The sequence below is a fragment of the Lepus europaeus genome, chromosome 21 (assembly GCF_033115175.1).
Source record: "Lepus europaeus isolate LE1 chromosome 21, mLepTim1.pri, whole genome shotgun sequence".
Classification (NCBI taxonomy): Eukaryota; Metazoa; Chordata; class Mammalia; order Lagomorpha; family Leporidae; genus Lepus; species Lepus europaeus.
The window spans coordinates 28,614,801-28,633,012 of NC_084847.1; the positions used below are offsets into that span (position 1 = coordinate 28,614,801).

Here is an 18,212-nt window from a genome sequence, read left to right on the forward strand (position 1 = left end):
CGGCAGTTGTCCAACCCCGTCCCCCCCACCCCAGCCCAAGCTCGGCGCCCCCGGTTCTGGCCCGTTCGGCCCCGGGTCCCACACCCCTTCCCCCATGGCCAGCGTTTCCCCCGATCGGGCTTGGCTGTCGCCCGCCTTGCCCCGGCCGTGGTCGACCTCCCTTCGCTCTCCCCTCTCCGCCTTCCCCTTCCTTTTCGCGGGGCTGATAGCGCGTCCCAGCCCCGCGGTCTTTCGGGGCTTCTTCCCAGGGTGAGACCCCCCCCCCCCCCCCCGTCCCGCCGGCATCGATGTTTGCCCTCACCTCTCTCTGGGCTTCGCTTCGCCAAGCTCACCCGCCACCCCAAGCCTTCAAATCTGCATTTCAGCCATCTGCTCCCGGGGAGGGGGGGTGTCTTTGGGTTTTGTGCTTTCTCTCCCCAGACTCTTTCCTTTCCCAACTCGCCACCTCTCCCCTCACTTTGCATCGGCCACCTTCGCTAATTCTTGTTCCTTTCCTTTCCACTTCCTCTCCTGAATGTCACAACCTATATAGCTTTAACATCTTAATTAGTCCTTAAATAAGCAGCACCTATAGGATCTGAAGTGCCTTGCCCACAGACTGGCACACAGTAGGCCAGGCACGTGATGGGTGCTCACACATGTTAGGCTTTTTCCTTCTTCTCCCAGGCCTTTTGTACCCAGACGGTGGTAGCGAGAAGTCCAGTATCAGAAGAATGATGCAGGAGACGGTAGAAGGGATTTAATTGTCAATTACTTACTGCATAGATTGAGAAGAAGCGGAACTCAGCTCTCTCTGTGTCCTGTGTTGTGTTATGTTAATTGCCTTTCAGAGGATTTGTAGGCCACTGTTCTGCGAACTTTGCAATTTAATTACCACCCTCCTCCCCAATCTACAGTATTTACCCAGCCTTTCTTTTAGGGAAGAATGCGCCTTAACCTCCTAGCTGAAGTAACATTGTGTGTAAGCACTGTTGCATGTTTTTAATCTATTAGTTGGATAGTCCAGGGAGCTGCAGTAAATTTTGATCTTTTAAGAGCCGGGAAGAATCACGTTTGGATTTCTTGGAATCAGATGCTGAAGAGACCAGATATGCTTAGGAGTCAAAGTCCTGACAAGTTCTCTGAGTGTAAGAAGAATTATCCACCCTTTCTGGTTCCAGCACTCTATCAAAGGAAATAACTATAGTCATTTTTTAAAAGAGAATAAATCTGACTCTTTTTGAATGATAAAAGCATTGTTCTGGCCCTGTGCTCTTCTTGCCACATTTGCTCTGTTGGTCTCAAGCCTGGACAAATCGGTCAGGGAAGGCTGGGGAAAGTCGTGTCACTGAGCTGCTGGGAGCTGTTCTGAACTTCCATGTTCCAATTTGGTCTGCGCTGCCCAGAGAGCCGTGGAAACCTCCATGGCTGCTTATATGTGTGTATCTTTGCCATTCTTCTCTGATCCTTTGTCCTCCTCTTCCCTTTTTTCTGCTGATTTTGCCTCAACTCTGAGTGCCTAAGGATCTGCCATTTTTGTCTGCCTGGACCTATCTGATTTCTTACCTCCTCCCCCCCCCTCCCTTAATCTGAGAGAAAGACAGTCTGCCTTTCTCAGGTTCCTTCGACCATTCTCATACATGTTTACATGCTTAGGTTTCCACCATTCAAAACAAAACAAAAATCCTTCCCTGAAGCTTCCTTTTTTTTCCTTCTCAGATTGATGTGGCATTCCTTAGGGTTTCATTTTTGTCCTTTTCCCTGTTCTCTCTCTGATTTCCTGTGATTATTTTTTTTTTTTGATTAAAGATTTATTTATTTGACAGGAAGAGTGACAGAGAGAGCAAGAGAGAGTCAGTGAGAAGTCTTCCATCTGCTGGTTCACTCCCCAAATGGCTGCAACAGCCAGGGCTGGTCCAGGCAAAAGCAGGAGCTCCAAACTCCATCCTGGTCTCCCACGTGCATGGCAGGAGCCCAAGTATGTTGGCCATCTTCCACTGCTTTGCTCAGCCATTAGCAGGATCTGGGGCATGAGAAGCCAGGGCTAGAACCAGTACCTCAGTGTGAGATGCCAGCATCCCAAGTGGTGGCTTAACCCACTGTGCTACAACACTGGCCCCAGTGTGATTATTCCTCTTATGGATCAAATAGCACTTCTATATTTATGGCTTTCAAAGATGTGCATTCTATCTCCGTTTCTCTTGAACTTCAGGTCCCGATTTCCATCTGTACTGGATAGCTATACATGGATACCTGGTACTTCAAAAGTGGCCATCTTTACCTTCATCTTCCCTCTACCTATAGCCGATGCAAGTGTATAGACATATGTTCTACCTATTTTAAGATTTTTATCCTAGAAACTTTAGAATTGTTTTCTTTCCTTCTCACTCACATTAAGTCTATTATAGATCTATTGTTGCTACCTTAAATCATTTTCTTTCCTCATTGCCAGAAGATTGGTTTAGAACTTGGTTATTTATTTATTTATTTTTTTTCTGAAAACAGTCAGAACCACCTCATGGGATTCCTTGCCTCTGAGACCTGTACTCTGGTCCAGTTCTTCACACCATTGCTGGGATTGGTTCCATTTCTAAAATATCAATCTGATCATGTCATTTGTTTCCTTAAAACATTCTGTCAACTCCCAAACAGTGTGATGACCTGGCTTACCACACCTTCTGTAGCATGGACTCGACCTCATCCTGGGCCTTCGTGATCCAGACTAGAAAGTAGTTAAGAAAATAGAAGGGTACATCAGGAAGTTTGTAAGAAAATAGATTTTATTAAAAAAATTTTAGATTTTTTTTTTTAAATTTATTTGAGAGTCAGAATTTTGGAGAGAGAGAGCGAGAGAGACAGAGAGAGGGAGATCGTCCATCAGCTGGTTCACTCCCCAAATAGCCACAACAAACAGGGCTGGGCCAGGCTGATACCAGGAGCCACGAGCTTCTTCTGTGTCTGCCACATGGGTGCAAAAACCAAAGTACTTGGGCCATTAACAGGGAGCTGGATTGGAAGTGGAGCAGCTGTTGGTATCAAAGGTGGTGGTTTTACCTGCTATGTCACACACTGTGCCCTTCATGAACTTTTTGAAGACCTTTCAGGTATATAATTTTAAAACTTTTTTGCACCAAAATAAACTTAATTCCATGACTTTTTTTTTTTTTTTTTTTTTTAAAGTTTATCTGCTCCCATTTACTTGAAAGGCAGAGGGGCCGAGGGAGAGAGAGAAGGATAGAGAGATCTTCCATCTGCTGCTTCGTGCCCCAAAATGGCTACAACAGCCAGGGCTGGGCCAGGCCAAAGATAGAAGCCAGGAACTTCATCTGGGTCTCCTATGTGGGAGGCAGGAATCTAAGTATGTGGGCCATTCCCAGGATGCATGAGAAGTGGAGTGTCCAGGACTCGAACTGGCACTCCCGTAGTCATCCCAAGCAGATGATCAGCCTGGTGCACTACATCCCTACCACTGTGTGAACTTTGTAAAGCACCATTGTAGACCATTCACTACTGTGTGATCAAGACTGTGATATGGACCCTGTGACAGAGATAACTACAGGGTGCCCTAGGAATCCTCTCCTGGGGGGGGTGGGGAAAGGTTTTAGTCCACTGTTTTTGACTACTCTTCCCACCTCAGTTTGGGTTAGGTGGCTTGTATTTGCATACTTCCATCCTGTTTTCACACTGTTTATGATGATCTGCTTTCTTGTTTTCTCACTAATTAGTGCATTTTTTTTTTTTTTAAGATTTATTTATTTATTTCAGAGGCAGAGTTACAGAGAGAGGGAGAGACAGGAAGAAAGATCTTCCATCTGATGGTTCACTCCCCAAATGGCTGCAATGGCAGGAGCTGAGCTGATCTGAAGCCAGGAGCCAGGAGCTTCTTCCTGGTCTCCCACGTGGGTACAGGGGCCCAAGCACTTGGGGCATCTTCTGCTGCTTTTGCAGGCCACTAGCAGAGAGCTGGATAGGAAGAGGAGCAGCCAGGACTTGAAGCAGCGCCCATATGGGATGCTGACGCTGCAGGTGGAGGCTTAGCCTACTACGCCACAGTGCCAGGCCCTAATTAGTGTACTCTTTAAGGAAAGGGACTGTGTCATATCTTATTGTATCTCCAGTTTAGAGCAGAGTGTAGGACACATGGTAGGTGCTTAGTAAACTAATTAAGTTATCAGAAGAATTGAATCTAGACAAGGGAAAGTAAGGAGAAACAGGCATTTTGGGGAAGAGGGAATAACATGTAGAGAGTTACATGATATCTCAGTGCATTTGGATAAGAACTGGTAATTTGGAAAGGCTGAAAAAGCATGATGAGAGGTGGCTGTTTCCAGACACCTCTTCAACCCAGGAAGCTCTTGCAAGTCTGATTTGTTCCCATCTCAGGCTTTGTGTTTTGCTGCATGCATTGCTTTTGGCTGTAGCCATATAAAATCCGTATACATTGTTACCCAATCTTGCCTATATGCCTTTTTTTGTGTTTTTCTTTCTCCATGGAATACCCTTTACCCTCTTAGCCACTTACAGATTATGCATGCTTATGGTATTCCTGCAGTAAGGCCTTCCCACATTTCCTACCAGTTATCTTTCTGTTGATCTCTATTGCCAAAATACCTCTTAATTGTTGCATTTACTTGTTTATATAGCTTTCTCTACTTTCTCTCTTCTGTGGGTAGAGCTTTGCAACCAGGATTTTTTTTTTGGTAAGTTTTAAAATTTTTTTTAATCAACACAAAATATATATACATTTATGGGGTACAGTATGATTTTTTTCTTTGTATTTTTAAAATTAAGGATAACTGTACATAATAATCAATACTTCTTCCCCCTTTTTTTCACTTTATGTGAATGAAGTTGGACATCTTTTCCAAATGATTGTTATTTAAAGCCCTTGCTTATTTTTCTGCTGAACTATGTCTTTTTTTACTTTTTATTTGTTGGACTCTTTATTTAGTGGAACATTAAGCATTTGACTATAATGTAAATTAGTAATATGTTATCTCATAAAATGCATGCAGTTTTATGTGCTGCAGCTTTTCAAGATATTTTGAATTCATGAAGTGTGATACTTGTAGTTTTCTTCATTTTCAAGATCATTTTGGTTATGAAGGTGCTGTATTGTGGTTCCATATAAATTTTAGGATTGTTTTTCATTTTCATTTCTGCTAAAAATGCCTCCAGAATTTTTGATAGGAATCCCATTAATCTATAGACACATTTGGATAGTGTGAGCAATTTAACAATATTAATTCATATAATCCATGATTATGGATGTCTTTCCATTTATTTTTGTCTGCTTAATATCTCTCAGTATTTTTTTTTTATTTTTTTATTTTTTCTTATTTTTTTTTTATTTTTGACAGGCAGAGTGGACAGTGAGAGAGAGACAGAGAGAAAGGTCTTCCTTTTGCCGTTGGTTCACCCTCCAATGGCCGCCGCGGTAGGTGTGCTGCGGCCGGCGCACCGCGCTGATCCGATGGCAGGAGCCAGGTACTTATCCTGGTCTCCCATGGGGTGCAGGGCCCAAGCACTTGGGCCATCCTCCACTGCACTCCCTGGCCACAGCAGAGAGCTGGCCTGGAAGAGGGGCAACCAGGACAGGATCGGTGCCCCGACCGGGACTAGAACCCGGTGTGCCGGCGCCGCAAGGCGGAGGGTTAGCCTAGTGAGCCACGGCGCCGGCCTATATCTCTCAGTATTTTATACCTCTACCTGTCATTTCTCCTTAGCTACTTTAACGAGTTTTTTCTTTGTCTTCAATTTTCAGAAATTTAATTATGAAGTATCTCGACTGCATGAATTTCTTTAGGTTTATCCTATTTGAAGTTTTCTTACCTTCTTGAACCAAATTTGAGAAGTTTTCAGCCATTCCCTAGAATTATTTTTCAGTAGCACTCTCACCTCTTTTGATACCACTGTGATAATGGGAATGTTAGATTTTTTTTTTTTTTGTTATTGTCCACAGGGTATGAAACACTTCTCTTTTTTGTTTCCCTGTTGTTTAGATTGAGTAATTCCTGTTTTTCTACTTCCCATTTCAAGTTCACTGGTTCTTTCCTCTCTTATGTTCATTCTGCTATAGAGACCACCCAGTGAGTTTTTGGTTATTGTAATGTATTTGCTTATTTTGGTTACTGTGTTTTTCAATTTCATAATTTCCATTTGTTTCTTTTTTCTATCTTCCATTTGGTGAGATTTTCTGGTTTTTTGTTTGTTTGAAGGATATATTGTAATTGCTTGTTAAAGCAGGATGGCTGCTTTAAAATCCTTGTCAAATAATTCCAACACATTTGTTAATTGTATTTTCTCATTCAAATTGTGATACTCTAAGTTCTGGGTATGATGTATGCTGGACATTTTGGATATTATATGAAGAACTATGGATCTTAATTTTAGTCTTCTATTTTCATAGGTATCTACTTTAAGTTTTAGTTTTCCAATGTACTTTTTTCTGTAGCAGTTTTATTGAAATGCAGTTTACATTATCATACACTTATTGTTACATTTAAAGTGTAAAACCCATTTTCTTTGAATATTTTCCCAGAGTTGCTCATTCATTACTGCAACCAATTTTAGATCCTTTTCACTACCCCAAAAGAAACTTCCTACCCCACAAAGAACCATACCACATATTCCTTAGCCATCGCTCTCAACTCTCCTCCTCATTCCTTCCATCCCTAGGCAACCACTAGTCTATTTTCTGTCTCTGTAGGTGTATATTATAGAGTAGGAATATCTGTTCCAGACACATCATTTAAACAGAATCATATAATATATTGCCCTTCTGGCTTTTCTCATGCAGCACAATGTTTTCAGAGTTCTTTCATGCTGTGGCATGTATCAGTATTTCATTTATTTTTTTTTTAAAACAGTTTTTTAAAATTGATGCAAAGTAATTATATTATTTGTGGGTTCAGTGGACATTTCAATACATATATCCAATGTGCAATGAATAGATGAGGATAATTGGCATGTCTGTTTATTTAGGCATTTATCATTTCTTTTTGTTGAACATTCAAAGTTTTTCTTGTAGATATTTTGAAATACTTAAGTGTTGTCAACCACAGTTACACTACTGTGCCACGGAACATTAGAAGTTATTCCTCCAGTATGACCGGACCCTGTTAACCATCCTCTCTCTCTCTCTCTCTTTTTTTTTTTTGACAGGCAGAGTGGATAGTGAGAGAGAGAGACAGAGAGATAGGTCTTCCGTTTTGCCGTTGGTTCACCCCCCAATGGCCGCTGCAACCAGCGCATCTCGCTGATCCGAAGCTAGGAGCCAGGTGCTTCTCCTGGTCTCCCATGCGGGTGCAGGGCCCAAGCACTTGGGCCATCCTCCACTGCCTTCCCGGGCCATAGCAGAGAGCTGGCCTGGAAGAGGAGCAACCTGGATAGAATCGGTGCCCCAACCGGGACTAGAACCCGGTGTGCCGGCGCCGCAAGGCGGGGGATTAGCCTGTGAAGCCACGGCGCCGGCCAACCTCTCTCTTTAATTTCTTTTTATTACCAAATAATCTATTTTTTTTAAAGATTTACTTATTTATTTGAAAGACAGAGTTACACAGAGAAGGGGAGAGAGAGAGGGAGGTCTTCCATCCATTGGTTCACTCCCCAATTGGCCACAAAGGCCGGAGCTGCGCCTATCCAAAGCCAGGAGCCAGGAGCTGCTTCTGGGTCTTCCACATGGGTGCAGGGTCCAAGGCCTTGGGGCATCTTCTACTGCTTTCCCAGGCCATAGCAGAGAGCTGGATTGGAAGTGGAGCAGCTGGGTCTTGAACTGGTGCCCATATGGGATGCTGGCATTGCAGGTGGCAGCTTTACCCGCTACGCCACAGCGCAGACCCCATCAAATAATATTCTATTATATGGATATACCATATTTTATTCATTCATTACTCACTTGGTGGGTATTTGCTTTTTTTCACATTGTTATGAAAAAGGCTGTCATGAACATTCATGTACAGGTTTTTCTGTGGACTTATTTTCCTTTCTTTGGAGTGTATACCTGGTGATAGCATTACTAAGTCAGATGGCAACTCTGGAATGTATATTTAACATTCAGAGGAATTGCAAGACAATGTTTGCAAGGTGGCTTTACCATTTTACATTTCCAGCAGCAGTGGATAAAGTTCTAGTTTGTCCACATCCTACCTGACATTTGTTATTGTCTGACTTTTTGATTCTAGCCATCATAGTGGATATAAAGTAGCATTTTACTGTAGTTTTTGATTTCTGTTTCTCTAATGGCTTAAGCATTTTTCCATGTGTCTTTTGGCCATTGTATATCTTTGTAGAAATGTATGTTTTTTGCCCAGTTTTTAATTGAGTTATCTTTTTATTGCTGAGTTGTAAGATTTTTCTTTTCTTTTTTAAAAATATTTATTTATTTATTTGAAAGGCAGAGTTACAGAGGGGCAGAGATAGAGAAAGAGAGATCTTCCATCCAGTGGTTCACTCCCTAGATGATCTTAATGACTGAGCTGTGTTGATCTGAAGCCAGGAGCCAGGAGCCAGCCAGGAGCCAGGAGCCTCCTCTGGGTCTCTCACATGGGTACAGGGGCCCAAGAACTTGAGCCATCTTTTATTGCTCTTCCAGGCTGTGGCAGAGAGCTGGATTAGAAGTGGAGCAGCCGGGACTTGAACCGGTGCCCATATGGGATGCCGGCACTGCAGGCGGCTGCTTTACCTGCTATGCCACAGCACCAGCCCCTAAGATTTCTTTATTTGAGTAGAGTCTGGTCTCTAGATCCTTTAGCAGACTTTTTTGCTGATATTCTTTGATTCACAGAGGTTTTAACTTTGGTGAAGCCAATTTATCTATTTTTTTTTTTTTTGTCGAGTTGGAAGTTTGATAAGAATTGCATTAGTCTTTAGATCACATCAGAGAATATTGCCATTTTAGTAGTATTTAGTCTTCTAATCTGTGATCATAGGATATCTTTTTATTTATTTAGATCTTAATTTCATTTTTTAAAAAAAAATTTATTTATTTTGAAAGAGTTACACAGAGAGTGAGAGCAAGAAAAAATACCTTCCATCCACTAGTTTCATCCACAGTGGCCAGCCTGGGTCAGGCTGAAGCCAAAAGCCAGGAGCTTCATCTGGGTTTCCCTGTGGGTGCAGGGGCTCAAACACTTGGGCCACCTTCTGCTGCTTTTCTCAGGCTGTTAGCAGGAAGCTGGATCAGAAGTGGAGCAGCCGGGACCTGAACCAGGACCCAAATCAGCACCTAGCATCACAGGCGGTGGCTTTTCCTGCTGTGCCAGAATTCTGGCCCCCTTAATTTCTTTCATTAATGTTTTCTAGCTTTCAGTGTATGAATTTTATACTTTTTTGCTAGTTTTCCTTCATATTTTATTTTTTGATGAGTATCTTGGTGCTTTTGTAAATGAAAATTTTTTATTGACATTTTTGTGTTGTAGCTGCTAGCATTTAGAAATACAACTGAATTTCTTATATTGATCTTATATTTTGCAACCATAGTAAACTCATTTAATAGTTCTGATGGTTTCTTTAATGATTTAATAGGATTATATATGTAGGATAGTGTTCACTTCTTTCCAATCTTATAATTTATTTTTCTTGTGTACAACGGCTAGAGCTGGGCTGATCCGAAGCCAAGAGCCGGGAACATTTTCCTGGTCTCCCAGTCACGTGCAGGGACCCAAGGACTTGGGCCATCTTCCACCGCTTTCCCAGGCCATAGCAGAGAGCTAGATAGGAAATGGAACAGCCGAACTTGAACTGATGCCCATATATGGATGTCGGCAATGCAGGCAGCAGCACCAGCACTACTCTGTGCATTTTCTAGGATGCCTTTGAAAGATTGATGATGTTTCCTTCTGTTTCTAGTTTATTCATTGTGTGTGTGTGTGTTTTTTTTTTTAAAGATTTACTTATTTATTTATAAGTCAGAGTTACACAGAGAGATGAGAGGCGGAGTGAGAGAGAGAGAGAGAGAGAGAGAGAGAGGTAGAGAGGTAGAGAGGTAGAGAGAGAGGTCTTCCATCCACTGGTTCACTCCCCAATTGGCCGCAACAGCCGGAGCTGCACGGATCTGAAGCCAGGAGCCAGGAGCTTCTTCCCGGTCTCCCACATGGGTGCAGGGGCCCAAGGACTTGGGCCATCTTTACTGCTTTCCCAGGCCATAGCAGAGAGCTGGATTGGAAGTGGAGCAGCCGGGTCTTGAACTGGCACCCATATGAGATGCCGGCACTTCAGGCCAGGGCATTAACCTGCTGTGCCACAGCGCCGGCCCGGCAGTAATATTTGTATTGAACTAATCTTGCATTCCAGGGTTAAATCACCCCTATTCATGGTATGTGATTCTTAGTATGTTGTTGGTTTGGTTTGCTAATATTTTTGTTGACGATATTGAATTTGTAATAATAAATTTTGGTCTGTAGGCTTTTTTTTTTTTTTTTGAGTGTCTTTTATTTGATTTTGGAATCAAGGTAAAACTAGCCTCATATTATGAGTTTAAAAGTATTTCCTCCTCTTTGGAGTTTTGAAGAGTTTTTTTTAAGAATTGATGTTAATTCTTTAATGTTTGGTAGAATTCACCAGTGAATCTATCTGGCCCTGTAATTTTCTTTATGGGAAGTGTTTGGTTACTAATTCAGTCTGGTTACTTGTTACAGGTCTATTCAGATTTTTTAATTTCTTCTTGAATCAATTTTGGTAATTTGTGTCTTTTAGGAATTTATTTCATCTCTTATAAGATTTTGTGGATTGCAGTTGTTTAAAATAATTTTTATTTCTATAAGGCTGGTATTTATGTCTCTTTTTTCATTATTGGTTTTTGCCATTTGAATCTTCCCTCTTTTGTTTTTTGTCAGTCCCACTAAAGGATTGTCAGCATTTTGATCTTTTCAAAGAACCAACATTTGGCTTTGTTGATTTTTCTCTATTGTCCTTCTAGTCTGTTTCTTTCATTGTAGTCTTAATTCATTCCTTCTGCTGACTCTAGGTTAGTTTGCTCTTCTTTTTCTAATTTCTTAAGGAAGTTAGATTGCTGATTTGTAATCTTTTTTTATTATTTTTTTATTTTTTATTTATTTATTTATTTTTTTTATTTTTGACAGGCAGAGTGGACAGTGAGAGAGAGACAGAGAGAAAGGTCTTCCTTTTGCCATTGATTCACCCTCCAATGGCCGCCGCGGTAGCGCGCTGCGGCCGGCGCACCGCGCTGTTCCGATGGCAGGAGCCAGGTGCTTCTCCTGGTCTCCCATGGGGTGCAGAGCCCAAACACTTGGGCCATCCTCCACTGCCTTCCCGGGCCACAGCAGAGAGCTGGCCTGGAAGAGGGGCAGCCGGGACAGGATCGGTGCCCCGACCGGGACTAGAACCCGGTGTGCCGGCGCCGCAAGGCGGAGGATTAGCCTGTTGAGCCACGGCGCCGGCCGCTGATTTGTAATCTTTTGATATAGGTGTTTACAGCAGTGAATCTAGCACTGCTTTTGGTATTTTATGTTTTCATCTCAAAGTATTTGGTAACTTCCCTTATAATTTCATCATTGGCTCATTGCTTTTTTAGGAGAGTGTTATTTAATTTGCATGTATTTGTGAATATTGCAAACTTTTTTCTGTTATTTTCTAATTTTATATTATTGTGGTTAGATAAAATACTTTGTATGGCTTCAGTCTATTGGGAATTTTTCTGAGGTGTGCACATGGTGTATTCTAGAGAATGTTCCATGTGGGCTTAGCCACAACAATACGAAAGTTGCACTTTGTAAATTCACACTTATGAAATAAAACAAAATTAAAATGATAAAACAATGAAAAAAAAAAACCAGAATGTGTTCTACTGTTGTTACCTGAAAGATTTTATAGATGTTTGTAAGATCTACTTCATTTGTAGGCCTGTTCAAGGCTTCTATTTTCTTGTTTCCTTATTTATCTAGTTGTTTTATCCAGTATTGAAATGGGATATTGAAGTCTCCAACTGTTATTGTTGAGTTGTCTATTTCTCACTTCTGTCAGTTTTTGCTTCATGTATTTTGGAAACCTATTGTTAGTTACATATTGGTTTATAACTATTACATCTTTTTGATGAAATGATAGATTTGCCCTCTTATGTACTTTATGTACTTTTTTTTTTTGTCTTTAGTAACATGTTTTGCCATAAAATGGCATTGAATCTAATAGTGTATAGACACTCCAGAGTCATTGTGTGGCTATTTGCATGTAAAAATTTTTTCTTTAAGCCTGTTTGGCCTTTGAGTCTTATAAAAAGCATATATCATGTTTTTCAGTTGTTTTGATCCATTCTCAGTCCCTGACAATTGACAATTTTTAATCCATTTGCATTTGTTTTAATTTTCATTTAATTTAATTACTTTAATTTACATTTATATTTACTCATACTTGTACATTAGTAACGGTAGTTTTGTTATTTGTTTTCTGTATGTTTTAACTCTTTTTTGATTCTATATTCTTCTGTACTACGTTTGTGTTAAATATTTTCCAGTATAGGCCGGCGCCGCGGCTCACTAGGCTAATCCTCCGCCTTGCGGCGCTGGCACACCGGGTTCTAGTCCCGGTCGGGGCGCCGGTTCTGTCCTGGCTGCCCCTCTTCCAGGCCAGCTCTCTGCTGTGGCTAGGGAGTGCAGTGGAGGATGGCTCAAATGCTTGGGCCCTGCACCCCATGGGAGACCAGGATAGGCACCTGGCTCCTGCCATCGGATCAGCGCGGTGCGCCGGCCGCAGCGCGCCAACCGCGGCGGCCATTGGAGAGTGAACCAATGGCAATGGAAGACCTTTCTCTCTGACTCTCTCTCTCTCACTGTCCACTCTGCCTGTCAAAAAAAAAAAAAAAAAAAAAAAGAAATATTTTCCAGTATATATTTTAATTATTTTTTATTGTATTTTTTATTTTCCCCTGGTGATAATTTAGCCTCTGAGGAAAAATTTTTAAAAATCTGGTTAAGTTAATATAAACTTAATTTTTAAATGGAAATGCATGTTTTAAAAAGATTTATTTTATTTGTTTGAAAGTCAGAATTATATAGAGAGGTAGAAACAGAGAGAGAGTAGTCTTCCATCCCCTGGTTCACTCACCAAATGGCCTCAACAGCTGGAGCTGGGCCAATCTGAAGCTAGGGACCAGGAGTTTCTTCTTTGTCTCATCTGTGGGTGCAGGGGCCATAAGACTCAGGCCATCCTCTGCTACTTGGCTGGGCTGATCAGTAGGGAGCTGGATTGGAAGTGGAACAGCTGGGACTCAAACCAGTGCCCATATGGGAGCCAGTGCTGCAGGCTGGGGCTTTAACCCTCTGTGCCACAGTGCCAGCCCCATAAATGCATTTTTTATTAAATGTTGTTTTGAAACATTTCTTTTTAAAAACATTATTTATTTATTTATTTATTTTAAAGGTAGAATGCCACAAGGCTGTACCTTATTGCTTTTTTTCTTTTTTTTTTTTTTAGAGAGAAAGGTCTTCCTTTTTGCTGTTGGTTCACCCTCCCATGGCCGCTGCGGCCGGTGCATCGTGCTGACCCAAAGCCAGGAGCCAGGTGATTCTCCTGGTCTCCCATGAGGGTGCAGGGCCCAAGCACTTGGGCCATCCTCCACTGCCTTCCCGGGCCATAGCAGAGAGCTGGCCTGGAAGGGGGGCAACCAGGATAGAATCTGGTGCCCCAACCGGGACTAGAACCCGGTGTGCCGGCGCCGCAAGGCGGAGGATTAGTCTGTTGAGCCACGGTGCTGGCCTGTCCCTTATTTCTTATAAAAAAGGTTTTCTAGGGATGAATTCTCTGTTTTTACTTTGCTGGGGATGTCTAAGTTTTACATTCATTTTTGAAAGATGGATTTTTGAAATGCCGTATTTAGGATTCTTGGTTGATAACGCTTTTTTCCCTTTAGCACTGAAATGTGTCATCTTACTGCCTTCTTGGCCTCTGTGGTTTTTAATGAGAAGTCAGCTTTCTTTCTTTCTTTATTTTTGACAGGCAGAGTGGATAGTGAGAGAGAGAGACAGAGAGATAGGTCTTCCTTTTTCCATTGGCTCACCCCCCAATGGCCGCTGCGGCCGGTGCATCGCGCTGATCCGAAGCCAGGAGCCAGGTGCTTCTCCTGGTCTCCTATGCGGGTGCAGGGCCCAAGGACTTGGGCCATCCTCCACTGCCTTCCCGGGCCACAGCAGAGAGCTGGCCTGGAAGAGGGGGCAACTGGGATAGAATCCGGCGCCCCAACCGGGACTAGAACCCGGTGTGTCGGCACTGCAAGGCAGAGGATTAGCCTGTTGAGCCATGGCGCCGGCCGAGAAGTCAGCTTCCTATCTTAGTGAGGATTTTGTGTGTGATGAGTTGTTTTTCTCTGATGTCTTCAAGATCATCTCTGTTTTTGCTTTTTGACAGTTTGACCATGATGTGTCTAGATGCAGATCTCTGAGTTTATCCTACTTGGTGTTTATTGAGTTCCTTGGAAGTTTCAGTTAGTATTTTTCATTGAATTTGGAAAATTTTCAGTCATTAGTTCTGTAATTATAATATTTTATGCCTGTAACCCTTTCCTTCTTGACCTTTTTTTCCCCCTTCTGTAACTTAGTATTAGTATGTTGGTAAACTTGATGATGTCCCATCGTTAGTATGTTAGTATACTTGATGATGTCCCATAGTTTTGAGGATATGTTCATTGTTTTTTCTTTCTATTCTTCAGACTGGATAATTGATCTGTCTTTAAGTTTTCTGATTCTTTCTTCTGCCAGCTTAAGTCTGTCTTTGAGCCCCTCTAGTGGGTTTTTCCTTTCAGTTACTGTTCAACTCCAGAATTTTTATTTAATTCTTTAAAAAAAAATTGTATCTCTGGAGCAGGAGTGTAGCTTAACAATTAAAAGGCCCAATTCCTACATCAGAGGTTTTGACTTCAATTCCCAGCTCTGGCTCCTGACTCTAGTTTCCTGCCAGTACAGAACCTAGGAGGCAGTGTGATAACTGCAGGAAACTGGGTTCCTGCTACGCAGCTGGACTGAGTTCCTGGCTTTTGGATCTGGCCTGGGCCATTGTGAGCATTGGGATAGTGAACCAGTAGATAGGAGGAGCTCTATCTATCTGTCTGTTTCTCTGCTTCTCTAAATTTAAATAAAGTAATTTCTGTTTATTTGAATTTAATCCATATTTGATGAGCAATCATACTAACAATTTCCTTTAATTCTTTGGTTTTTAAAGATTTATTTATTTGGAAGTCAGAGTTACAGAGGAGAGGTAGAGAGAGAGTAGAGAGAGAGAGAGATCTTCCATCCTTTGGTTCACTCCCCAAATGGCTGCAACGGCCAGAGCTGGGCCGATTTGAAGCCAGGAGCTTCTTTCAGGACTCCCCAGGGCCCAAGCACTTGGGCTATCTTCCACTGCTTTCCCAGGTGCATTAGTAGAGAGCTGGATTGGCATTGGAGCAGCTGGGACTTGAACCAGTGCCCATATGGAATGCCAGCACTGCAAGAGGCAGCTTTATCACTAAACCATGGCGCCAGCTCCTCCTTTAATCCTTTAGATATGTGCTCATTTAGGTTTTGCTTTGTTTTATTTTATTTTGAGAGGCAGAGACAGAGCTCTCACCTGCTGGTTCACTTCCCATATGCTAGCAACAGCTGGGACTGAACCAGGCTGAAACTGGGAGCCAGGGACTCAATTCAGGTTCCCCATGTGGGTATCAGGGACTCGAGTACCTGAACCATCAGCATGCAGTCTCTGAGGGTGCATGTTAGAAGGAAGCTGGAATCAGGAGTAGAGCTAGGATTCAAACTCAGGTTCTCTGACATGGGATGTGAGTGTCTTAACTGCTTGGCTGTATGCCTACCCCCTTGCTTACTTATTTGAATGTATATACAGTAGCTCCTCTTAAGTCTTTATCTAGCAAGTCCAATGTCTAGGCTTCCTCAGGAATAGTTTCTATTGACTGCCTTTCTTTCCCTCTGTGTATGGGTTATACTTTTCTCTTTGTGTACAATAATTTTTTATTGAAAAGTAAATATTTTAAATAATGTAATATGGCTACCATGGAAATCAGATCCCTCTCCCTCCTAAGACTTTTTGTTGCTATTTTTTTAATGACTTTCTGGGATTAATTATTTGTTTGTGTTTTTTTGTCCTGTGTAACCACTGAAGTCTCCGCTTGCTTAGCTTAGTGGCCACTAATAATTCCTTAAATGTATTGAACCAATATGTCTCCTAGCCTTTGCTGAGGGCTCTGTGTTTGCATGTGTGTGTGTGTTGTGTCACCCCTTCAGTGTAACAGCAGTTTATAGTTGTGCCTTAGCCTTTGTGTCCTGCTGGTATAGTACATCAAGGGCAGCCAGTTATGAGAGGTTGGGGACTTCCCATAGCTCTCTGCTAGGCATGTGCATGCTTTCTGGTTTCTCAGGTATTTGTTGGAGTTTTTATTTGTATTTATATAATTTTTGTTTATGTTTTTGTTGTTTTTAAGAGGGAGACACACACACATAGAGAGATCGCCCATCTTCTGGTCTACTTCTCAAATGGGTGCAATAGCCTGGGCTGGGCCTGTCTGAAGCCAGAAGCCTTGAACTACATCCGGGTCTCCTATGGGGTGGCAGGGACCAGGTACTTGGACCATCCTCTGCTTCTTTCCTAGCTGCATTATTAGCAGGGAGCTGGATTGGAAGTAGAGCACTGGAACTTGAACTGCTGCTCTTTTTTTTTTTTTTTTTTTTCGAAAGGAAAGCTGTATTTATTCAAGTTGGAAAACCCCCTGTCAAAGTGGCCAGGAGAAACTGCTGCTGTTATGGGATGTTGGTGTCGTAAGCAGTTAACTCAACCAGCTGCTCCACAATGCCAGCCCCATGTTGGAGTCTTTAAAAGCCCACTATGGACATCTCATTTTCCAGTTTTTTTGTTTTTGTTTTTGATGAACGCCTTGTTTGTCCCCAGCTGTCCCCACTACAGGCAGTGTGACATTAAACAATTTCCTCTGATTATTTTTAACAAGTGACCTGGGAATAGCACTGTTCTCATCAATGGAGATCTGATTCAACTCAAATCAAGATAATAAGTCCTGATAATGGAGCTTTTCCATTGAGCTGCTAGACAGGTTAAATAGCAATTTGAGGATGCTGTTTTGGGGAGGGCCCTAATCTGCTCTGCCCCCTAAGTGGCTGCTGGGCTGCTAGTATTCATTACTACCATGTTTGTGAAGCTGTTGATTTTCAAGGCTCTGAAGGGAAAGGGGAATGGGGCAAATTAATATGCCACAAAGCTTGCTGAGAACTCTACTTGCTGGGAATCAGCCATTTTTTCTTGTCTAAACATTCTTAGGATTTTTGTAAGCCTTTGGTTAGTTTTTTAGAGTTCTGAAATGGTTGACTTTGATCATTTTTACTAGTGTTCTTGTTACTTTTATACGGGAGTGGACTGTTGGAGGTCCTTAATCTGCTATTCTGCAAGTGCTTCCTCCTGCCTTTTCTTAGAAGTTTGTGCTTCACATTTGCAAGTTTATTTAGGCCACAGAAAACTCTGAGATTCTGTAATTCTGTTTTTTCTATTTTATGTTATTATTTCCTAAAGCTGATTCCTTAATATTTCCTCAGTATATGCTCTCCTCTTCCACTTTGAGGCTTGTTGTTTTCTTTGCTCAAAACACTTTTTCTTCCCCTACCCGCACAGTGGGACTACTGCTTATTCTCTAAGATTCATTCATTCTCATGTCATTGTCTTTGTATAGCCTTTTCTGATCCCGTAGATTGTGATCCTTTCTTTAGATTCCCATATGTCTTTGTTCATACTTTTTGTGTGGTCTTTTTATTATTTCATGGCATATATGGCTAGTTTCTTTTTTTTTAAGTTTTTTTTTTTTTTTTTTTTTGACAGGCAGAGTTAGACAGTGAGAGAGAGAGAGACAGAAAGGTCTTCCTTTTTCCGTTGGCTCACCCCCCAAATGGCCGCTACGGCTGGCGCTGTGCCGATCTGAAGCCAGGAGCCAGGTGCCTCTTCCTGGTCTCCCATGCAGGTGCAGGGCCCAAGCACTTGGGCCATCCTCCACTGCCTTCCCGGGCCACAGCAGAGAGATGGAGTGGAAGAGGAGCTATTGGGACTAGAACCTGGTGCCTATATGGGTTGCCGGCACCGCAGGTGGAGGATTAACCAAGTGAGCTATGGCCCTATGGCTAGTTTCTTTCTTTCTTTCTTTTTTTTTTTTTTTGACAGGCAGAGTGGATAGTGAGGGAGAGAGATAGAGAGAAAGGTCTTCCTTTTTGCCGTTGGTTCACCCTCCAATGGCC

At 42.2% G+C, this 18,212-nt stretch overlaps 1 protein-coding gene across 2 annotated transcripts in view; it reads left to right on the forward strand.

Moving 5' to 3' along the window:
- Positions 1–18,212, forward strand: part of TPST1 (tyrosylprotein sulfotransferase 1) — a 144,543-nt gene that overhangs the window by 305 nt on the left and 126,026 nt on the right. The window lies entirely within an intron of this gene.